We start from the raw sequence: 10,473 nt of genomic DNA on the forward strand, positions 1-10,473 counted from the left end.
CATATTTTGGAATAACCTATAAAGAAAAAGAATATGAAAAAAATAGATATGTATGTATAACTGAATCACTTTGCTGTACACCTGAAATGAACACAACAGTGTAAATCGACTATAGTCAATTAAAAAAAAAAAGCAAATGGAAAGACAGGTCATAGACACTACCTGGCTATAGCTTGGATTTGAACTGAGGTTGCTGCAGCCACTATGCAGTGTTATCCACTAGACAATCACAATGCACCACAGGCCTGCAGGTGACTTTCTTGACATAAATATATTCACACTGCTTTTGCTGTTTTATTCTTGGACACCTACAGATGTTCGTGCTTTTCTCTCTTTCATGCTCTTCTCCGATTCTCCCTCCCCATTCTGCTACTTAATAAAAACAACTCTCATCTCAGAATCTGGCCCGAACCTCCTCACAGGCTTCCTGGGAGGTCTCGCTGTCTCATCCATGCCTCTGCTTGCTTTCGCTGCTTTTCACCTTTTCTCTTTGGACCTGATCTCTTTCCCGCTGCTGCCATACCGAGCACACCTACTAAACCTGCGGGGCAGATGGTCGGGTGAAGGCGGAGCAAGCCGGGAGCCGTTACAGAGCCCACCGGGCGTTCAGCTTCCCTTGGGCCCCACTCGGCTCAGGCCCTGGCCGTCTCCGGGGCGCTGGCATCTGCGGGTGTGGAGCAATGCGCAGTGGGGACGCTCGGCTGCCCTTCTGCCTTTGGAATCGCCCAACGCACGGCTTCCCCATGGGACAAACACGCTGCGTGGACTCCACCTCTCCTGTTGTCCGAGGCTTGGAGCCGGCGCCGCTGTCCTGGGAAAGGCGAGAGGCTCCGCCTAGCTTGGTAGGCATGCTTGCTCTCTGTGAGCCTGAAGAGAAGGGACTCCTCGTGTCTCTGTGGCGCAATCGGTTAGCGCGTTCGGCTGTTAACCGAAAGGTTGGTGGTTCAAGCCCACCCAGGGACGCGTCTCACCCTTTTAGAATGTAAAGGATGTACCAAGGTTTCTAGTCTGCGCATCCTCTCCCATGCTCCACTACTAGGCTCCTGCCCCCTGACACAGGAGGACCTAAGTCCAGATAATCACTGAGCCTCAGAGAGGATCTCTGGAGGAAAGCACTGGGAATCCCGGAATTCACGAAAGAGTAGACTCATCATCTTTACCCTGTAAACTCCTTTTACCAATGAAGTTTCTTACACTGTTTGTACTAGTCTTTATTTAACCCTTTCCATATACTTTTGCAATTAATTTGGTACTATGCTTTTCCTATTACAAGTAATGCTATAGTCATCATTCTTGTACACATGGCTATAGGGTAGAATCTTGGAAGAGCAATTATTCTATCATAGCTTATACATGGCTTTGCATATATTCCATTTTCTCGCCTTTGTTGGCTTACTAGTTATAACTCTTTCTCTTGTTATTTCATTGATTGCTTTAGGCTTTAGAGCAGATATCTGTAACTTGCCACAGCCTGCCTTCAAGCTTTTGTTGTCATGCATTTTACTTAGCATATGTTATGAACCACAAATCCAAGGTTATTACTTTTCCTTAAACTCTCCCATGTTTTTAAAGAGATTTAACTGATAATAAAAAATCATATATTTTCCCATGCAGATACTATGTCTCTTGTCCTTTCATTCCTTTGCTTTTTTTATTTACTTTTTTTTTATTGAAGTGTGGTTGATTTACAATGTTGTGTTAATTTCTGCTGTACAGTAAAGTGATTCAGTTTATATATATATACATATATATGTATATATACAAATATATATATATATGCTTTTTCATATTCTTTTCCATTATGGTTTATCTCAGGATATTGAATATAGGTCCCTGTGCTATAGAGTAGGACTTCATTCCTCTGTGTACATCCAGAATTCCATCTGATGTGAACTCTCTTCTTGGAGGACTCCTTTAACATTTCTTGCATTATGGATTTGCTGGTGATGAAGTCTTTCAGCATTTGTATGTCTGTAAATGTTGTCATTCACCTTCATTTTTCAAAGAGTTTTCTTTGGGGGGGGAGGCACAGAATTCCACCTTGACTTTATTTTTCCTTCAGTCCTTTAAAAATGTTGCTTCACTGTCTTCTCAGTTCCACTGCTTTTGATGAGAAATGTGACATAATCTTTTTGTTTTCTGTATGTACTGTGTCTTTTCTCTCTGGCTGCACTGGGGAATTTCATTTTCTTTTTCAATGGATTTGAGCAGTTTAATTATAATGTGACTAGGTATGGTTTTCTTTATGTTCCTTGTGCTCAGGGTTCATTTGGCACCCTGGACTGGCAGGTTTATAATTTTCATTATGATTGGAATATTTTCTGTCATGTTTCTTCAAAATTGTTTCTTCAAAAAATTTCTCCTGGTATTTTCAGAGACTCCAAACACTCCTATATTAGGCCTTTTAAAGTTGCTCTACGATTCAATTATGCTATGTTCAGTAAAAAAAAAAAAAAAAAAAAAAAATTTTAACTGGAGTTTCATTTTGGATATTTTCAGTTGTTCAAGGCTTTGTGTTCCCTAATCTTTTTTCCTGCAATGTCTAATCTGTTGTTGATTCACACATGTTATAGTTTTCATCTCTAAAGTTTGCTTTTTGCCATTTTTGTATGTTCCACACTTCTAATGAACTCTTTGGACATATGTAACATAGTCATGATAACTGTTTGAACTCCTCTCTGCTGATTTTTACATCATTTCAGTTCTGGTGCAATTTTGATTGATTACATTCTTCCTTTCGCATCGTATTTTCCTGGCTCTTTGCATGCCCTGCATTTTTTTGCTTGGATGCTGGACATTGTCAAAATTTCCCTTCTGGATACTAACTACTTTGGTATTCCTATGAATTATCTTGAGTTTTGTTTTGGAGTACAGTTAGGTGACTTGTAAATGGTCTGATCTCTTTGAATCTTGCTTTATGATTTTTTAGGTAGGTCAGTCTAGGGCTGATTATTCTAGGGCTGAGTGTTCTTCCCAAAGGCTCATGAATTATATGAGTAGTCTAGTCTGGCTGCTGGTGGTGAGTACAATTGCCTGTCCTGTGTGAACACCAGCACTGTTCCATGATCTTTTCAAAAATTTCTTTTCTTGGTCTCAGGCATTTCTTCACAAGCATGCTCTTGTCAGAACTCTGCTTAGTACTTGAGGGAGACTTTCATATTCTTGGATTCTCTCTCTCTCTCTCTCATCACTGGACCTTTGTTCTGTGAACTCTAGATGCTTTGCCCTCCACCAACACTCAGCTTCATCTCCACAATCTAAGGAGTTGGTCTCAGATAGCCCTCCTCATGCCCAACCTGGAAACTCTCTGAAAGCATTAATGTGGGCCAATGGCAGGACCCAGCTTGTTTCTCATCTCTCAGAGATTGCTGTCCTCTGTTGCTGTCCTCTGTTGATTTTCTGTGTCTAGAAAACTGACATTATGTATTTGCCTCTTTTTCCCCTTTGGGGGCAGGCAAGAAGGGGAGGGTGAAATTTCAGGCAGGAGGGTAAACCTGGTTTTTGTCATTCCACCTTTGTCAGAGGCTGAAGGCATCTCCTTATGTGTTCCTACTTTGATTTCAGTAGCAGGTGTGCCAATTTGTATTCCTATTTTTCCAGCTCCATGAAAGAGCTTTTTTCTTCATATTCTTGCCATCACAACAAACTTTGTATACATCTATATGATACTCTGACAAGGGGAGTGGCGCCCTCCTGATTCAACTAAGCCCGAGGTACAACAAAAGTCCAGTGTGGACATTACTCAGAGATACCTTATTGCACATGTTCAGCAGCTAAACTTGCAAGATGTTTAGAAAGTCTTCCAATAATTGTAATTATTTTTGGTGGTGACCTACTTATTCAGGTGCAGAGAAGACTGACCAGAATGACTTCCAATTGCTTCATACTAAACAGTTTATGGATAGGAGGGGGAAAAAACACTGGTCTCAGACATTTATTCTTCTTCCCTTTTCTTCATGAATATATTTTTGCCATCTTGGATGCACACATCTAATGATTGGTCACCCTCTTATTCAAGGCTGTGTTAGCATGCTAATGACTATCTCTATATGATTCCTTGACAGTGTTTGGCTGTTTCTGCAAAAATTATCCAATTTGAGACAAATCACCGTGACAAACAGGATTCTGCACCTGACAGTCCATCTTGTGCAGACCTGGATGCCAAGAGTTACTGGTCGACATTCCCTGGGTTCTTCTGTTGAATCTCATGAGGCTTTTACACACTAAATCTAGTTCTTGGACATTCTCTCTACTCTCTTAGTGTGTGTCTTTGTCTGTCTTTCTCTGTCCCTCATACTCTAGGCCTCCACCAACATACCTACTTTCTTCTCCTTTTCAGGACATTGCACTAGATTGCCTTCAATCAGTGAGCACTTATTAGGCACTTACTAGATGCCAGGCCTTGCTAGGGGGAGGGGGAGAGAGATGCTGCATCATGAGCCAACTCAAGGTCTCTGCTCTGTGGAGCCCACATCTGGAAGCATCGAAAAAGGCAGTGCAGCGGGAACATAATTGGTTCCTGGCAGTTTTTCCCAGGCTTATCTGCCCACCTTGGCCTAGGGGCTCTAGAAGTGATAGAGACAAGAGAAGCATAATGAAGAACAGTAAGATGGATGACTTCAGGCCTAGAGGTAGGTAACCTAGAACCAGAAACATTGTTTTATTAAATAAACAAGCACTTTAGGAAAACAGGAGGCTTTCAGTGACAGCTCCCTACTTCCTGGAGCAGATATTCCATGTGTTCTACAATTCTTGCAATTACATTGATGGCCACAGTCACCAACCTCCCATAAACGTTACCTGAGCCTCCTCTCAACCTGTTCACATATGGCCATTCTCTAATCTATAAAAATACGAGGCAGCGTCATAGTAGAACAGTGTTTCTCATTTCTATCTCAATTATACAGGCAAAGACCACAAATCAATTAATTTAATATCAAAGAACTTAAAGATAAAAATAGACCTTAAAATCAAAAGTTGAGCTGACACATAATAGAGAAATGCATGTTGCAATCATACAGTAAATGATACCCCAAATTGTAAGTGGAATAATTAAGTTACTCTGACTTCTAGACTTATAATAGTAAATCTCCATTTAAAATATATTATATGGTATATTTAATTTACTGGAAAACATGATTTTAAATTTCATAAACTTAAATATTTATTGGATTAAAAATTTCTTGTTAAACAAGTAAAACCAGTATAAAAATTTAGGCAGTTCAATGTTATTAGAATTTTGAAGAGAAAATAAATCCAGGAAAGAAAATAAATAAATCCAGGACTTGTGAAACTAGAGTACTATGCTACCCATATGTTCCATATTATTGTAATATTTGTAAAACAACATAAAGTAGTTTTTAGACTGAAATTATTAAACTGTTGTGATGCATACAAGGAGTCATCTCTAGAAATATAACATTTTCTGTACAATCATATGTTAATTATTAGAATTCTCTAGAGTGTTAAAAGTATTCGAGATTTATCCTTACTATCAACTTGAATTTTTTTTCTTGTACCTAGCATACTGGGTACATACTAATTTATCTCTATGATACAGTAAAGCTAAACTTTTTGGTTTTTCTTCGGAGTTACATTTCAGAAAGAAAGTTCAGTAAAAAGCACCTTGGATGCTATCCACTGGAATCCTTAAAGTATAGAGGCTCTATCAGAGCCCCACTTTGGGAAGTGACACAGTGGAATGAATACATAACTACAAAATCAGGATGCCAGCAAAAGGACACTTCCCTGAGCGGGAATTGAACCCAGGTCATGGTGGTGAAAGCACAGAATCCTAACTATTAGACCACCAGGGAGCCACGCAAAACGTCCAACTTAGTGTCTTCAGGTGGAAACTTTGAAAGTAAAAATTAAATTCCTGAGACGCCTAGAGCAGGAAAGGAGGTGATTCCCAGTGGCCCGCGGCTGAAGGCGGCTGTGAAAGGCTCCCAGCCCTTGCGCCGCTGCTCATAACCTTTCACCTCTCCTGGGTGACGCTTTGGGCTCTGAGGCCAGGCCGCAAGGTAACTGGCCGGGTTCCATCCTGGTCTAGCTTTAGCGCTGTGTGCGGCAGAGCCAAGGTCATGCTCTCTTTCTGAACCTCGGTTTCCTTATGTGTCAGGTGCTGACTTGGCTCTCAGAGGCTGATGAGCGATTCCGTCTACTTCCTGATCTCTGAGCTCACTACAGGGGCTCTCCTGATAATGGCACGTGTAAGGACTCCTTTACGTGGCCCTACCAGCTGCAATTCTGGAGCCTGAAATTCGTCTACGTGTCTTTGGGTCGAGCACCTGGTGCGGAGTTGGGTCGGTCTCTCTTGTTCTGTCACGCAAATCAACGTGTTCCGCAAGTGTGCTGAGGTGGGGTAAGCAAGTGAGCTTCACAGGGATAAACTTCTTGTTTCCAGAGACAAAATACGTGTCAGCCTGTAGAGGAGATTTAGGCGCCACATGAGAAGGTGAGGGGATTTCCGAATGTAAAGATAACCTTAACTTGGCTTTGTCCTGTGCCCTTCTTGGTCTGTGTGTGGCCTTGTCTTCAAAGTGACACAGAGCAGACAAAGGAGGGATGATTGCTAGTGCTGAGCAGGCTTTCAGGCAATAAGGGAACTCCTCCTGTATTTCGGAAGGATAAAAATACAGCTGCACGCGCTACCTCAATCCATCCCACTCGCCCCGTTTTTTGGTGTTTAAACGTGAATGTTAGTTTCAGAAAAAAAGTGGATATGTTTCCGCCTGGTTTCGAACCAGGGACCTTTCGCGTGTTAGGCGAACGTGATAACCACTACACTACGGAAACAGCTCTTTCTCAGGTTTTTAAGGACACTTTCAAGAACTGTATCTCTTGCCACGACTGGCCACAAATATTTTCGAAAGCAAAAGACCCTGGGAGCACAGGCGAGCCCTCAGGTAAGGAGACTGAAGCTCCCGAGAGGCCCTCGTTTAGGGATCTTCGCCTCCCCCGAAGCGAGGTCCCTGGGGCCCCCACAGCTTCACTTCCCAATGCCGCATCCAACACACAGCTATGCACCGAGTGCAGGGATCGCCCCCGCGGACTCTCCAGCTCCCGGAAGCCCCAGGAGCCGGGGGTTAGGTGAGCCTGAGCCCCAGGCGACCTCGCATCCCAGCAGCGTGGACACCACCACTCCAAGGCTGCGGACCCGCGCCTCGGTGGCCCTTTTCACGGCGCAGGCGGTCAGTGCTCTGGGCTCTCGGAAATGATCGATGCTTCGAATCCACCCGGGAACCATAGGACCCGCCCTCCCCTCCCTCCCCTCTGCTCCTTCTTCGAAAGCCCTTTCGTAGCAGCCCTTCTCCGGCGTCTCCCGGCAAACGGGCTTCCTCAGGTTCCTGCCGCTGTGGCTTATTCTAGTCGTCTAGCTGAAGTCCAATACTTTAATCACACTTTCACGCTTAGCAGGAACCGTAGCAAAGGCTGACGTCTCAGGTCATTTGAATGTTGGAAAAACATCGAACGTCAACGCAGGCCGAGCTGCGCTTCCCGGCCTGTATTGACTTCGTTTGAAGACCAGGCCCAGCAGAAAGCCGCGGAGGACGCAGGCGCGGTCCACGCCGATCTCACGGCTGTTCATTCCTCCCTCAGCGTACGTGACATTCTTCTTGAGCAACAGTTTTGTTTTACCTTTTACAATGTCTGGAACGTCTTTTATTTGCCTTTTGCAATTTTCCGGTTCAACAGGTCATGGAGAGCGAATTTTAACCTAGGAAGACGAAGAGGTAAAGGCGGTTTTCCCAGAAAGCCGGTGTCTGGAGGGGGTTTCGTGTTCACCTCACAGCACACGGCCAGCAGGCAGACGACTTTCTTTTTGCTGAAAGACTTTAATGCAACGTTGTCTGTCTGTGTGTCTGTGTCTCCCTGTCTGGTTTCCTTTCAAAGTAAAGCTTTACAAGTGTGGGGAAGCACGTGTCATTTTCTCCAGTCGTTGTTTTCCTTCTTTCTCGTTGTGGCGGTCACCGCGTTTCCTTCACACGTGAGGTTCAAGTGCTGCGACCCCGAGGAAGGCGCGGGCAGCGTGCGCACTGACCCCCAAGCCGCGGGGCTCTGCCTTATTGCGCGTCGACTCCAAGTGCCGTCGAGGGTGCGACCGGACTGCAGCATCCTCGCCAGCGCTGGAGGGCTGAGTCCCCAAAGAGGCGGACTTGAAAATAGCTTTAGATCAGGACATTTCATGAGGTTTTCCCCCTTTTCCCTCCCCTCCAGGTTCCAGTTTTCACCTCCCACGCGCAGCCAGAGGAACGGATTCGGTCTTTCGGTCGCGTCCGGCGCGCTGCCGTCCCACGTGGACAGGACGAGGGGGCGGTCGTCCTTTCCCCGACAGGGGAGGAGGGACATTGGGCCCCCGAGGGACCACAAACACACACCCGCGCTGCTGGGGCCCGCAAACCCGATCAGGTGGCCCCTGGAGCCTCCCTGCAGCCGCAAGGGAAGGTGCGGGGCTCCAGAGCCGGCGAGAGGAGCACGCTGAGGGCACCCGGCCCCGGCCCTGGCCTCGAGGACGGACCCGGAAGAGGGACGCAGCCCAGGAAAAAACACAAGTGTCGCCCACCACCACCCCCCATCCGAAGTTCAGGGTGAGGGAGCCGAGCATTACACTGATTTCCCCGCCTTTATCATGAGAGTCGTTTGCCCAAGCCCAGAGTCGTGAAAAGGAGGGACTGTGAAGGCCAAAGTCCACCTGGACTGAGAAGCAAACACGAGGTCCTAACTAACTGCATGTAGGGTCTGAGGAAAACGCTGCGTGAGAGACAACTCTTGGTCGGAGCCTTAGGACCTGGAGTTGGCGTCATCTAAGGCGGGAGAACGGCAGGCGCCGCAGGTAGTGAGGGGAAGACCCGGAATCCAGGTCTGGGGAGAGGTCATGCTCTCTTTCTGAACCTCAGATTCTTTATGAGTCAGGGGCAGACTTGGTTCTCAGCGGGGGATGAGCGGGTCCATCTACTTGCTGATCTCTGACCTGACGCTGGAGGGTCTCCTGATAATGGCACGTTTACCGGCTCCGTTTCCTCCTCGGCCAGCTCAGTTCGCAGAGTCTGACATTCTTCATCTTTGGGTCTTTGGCTCGAGCCCCCGGTGCAGACTTGAATTCGTTCTCTTTTGTTCTGTCACGCAAATCAAATTGTTCCTCACATGTGCTGGGGTGAGGGAAAGCCAAGTGTGCTTCACAGGGATGTACTACTACTTGGTTTTCAGAGACATAATACGTGTCAGCGTGTAGCGGAGATTTAGGCGCCAGAGGAGGAGGTGAGGGGATTTCCGAATGTAAAGGTACCCCGAAGTCCGTCTTGTCCTGCGTCCTCCTTGGATTAACTGGCTGTGGCTTGGTCTACAATATGACTAAGCAGAGAAAGGAGGGCTGGTTCCTAGTGCAGATTAGGCTTTCAGGTAGTAACGAAACTCCTCCCAAGTATCTTGGGCGAAGGAAAATGCAGGTCCGCCCGCTGCCACACACCTTCTGCCCCCCTTTTTAGTTTGTTGAATGGGAATATAAATGTCAGGGAAAAGAAATATGTTCCCACCCGCGTATGAGGCGAATGTGATAACCGCTACACTATGGAAACAATCGCCTATGTGTGGGTTCAAACCTATGTCCGTGAAAAGCTCAGGTCCTGCCACTACTATCCTAGTCACCAACCTTGTAAACTAAAGAATGAACCTGGAACCACCAGTGCTCTCTCAGCGGAGGAAACTGCGGCTCCCGAGAGGCTCAGCTTTAGGGTTCCTCACCCCACCTCCCCGCCCCATTTTACAGATGAGGTAGCTGAGGTAACTCAGACACTGGAAAGTTAAGTACATTTGCCCAAGGTCACACAGCTAGAAGCCACATTGCTAGTATTCCAACCCAGGCATGTGTCTCCATTTGATTCATACAGTATTTGAGGGAGAATCCAGAGGCCTAACTAGTCCACCATCCAGTTCCCACAGCCCCGCAGGCTGTCTTTGTCTAGTTCTGGGCCTGCCGTGTACATTTCTGCCCTTCTCCTTGCACAGATTTGCTCTTTATTCTATCAGCCTGGGCTTCCCCACTTCACACACTTTCCCACACAGCTTCCTCCTTACCCAAGCCTTGCAGCCGGTCTCATCTTCTCTGCCAGCTCCCCCTCCTCAAACAGCACTTCCTCCTCCAGCACAGATTCAATGAGGTCTTTGTACTCTTCACACTCTGGGGAAACAGAGACGCTGCCTCAGGGGAAAGCTGGACAGGCTGCTGGGTCACTGTCTTCAAGGGAGGAGGCAGGGTCCATCCCGGGGACTGATGTAACCTCGGTAGCAGGCTCTACGCAGGGATTTCCACATCTGATTCCTCAGCCTCCCCATGTTAGAGCTGAGGAAAGAGAAGCTCACAGGCAGGTATAATAACTTTCTCAAGATGATTCAACTGGAATGAAGCAAAGTCAGAATTCACATACCCTGAGTTCTGACTCCAAAGCTTTACCAAGCCTTGCAGCCTCTTAA

At 46.2% G+C, this 10,473-nt stretch overlaps 2 non-coding genes across 2 annotated transcripts; one reads left to right on the forward strand and one right to left on the reverse strand.

Moving 5' to 3' along the window:
• The first annotated feature begins 889 nt into the window (after positions 1–889).
• TRNAN-GUU (transfer RNA asparagine (anticodon GUU)) lies at positions 890–963 on the forward strand. Its single transcript has one exon. It is a non-coding gene; the product is annotated as a tRNA-Asn (tRNA).
• Positions 964–6,725: 5,762 nt separating this feature from the next.
• Positions 6,726–6,798, reverse strand: TRNAV-AAC (transfer RNA valine (anticodon AAC)). Its single transcript has one exon. It is a non-coding gene; the product is annotated as a tRNA-Val (tRNA).
• Between the last annotated feature and the right edge of the window lie 3,675 nt (positions 6,799–10,473).

Source organism: Pseudorca crassidens, chromosome 2 (genome assembly GCF_039906515.1).
Source record: "Pseudorca crassidens isolate mPseCra1 chromosome 2, mPseCra1.hap1, whole genome shotgun sequence".
Lineage (NCBI taxonomy): Eukaryota > Metazoa > Chordata > Mammalia > Artiodactyla > Delphinidae > Pseudorca > Pseudorca crassidens.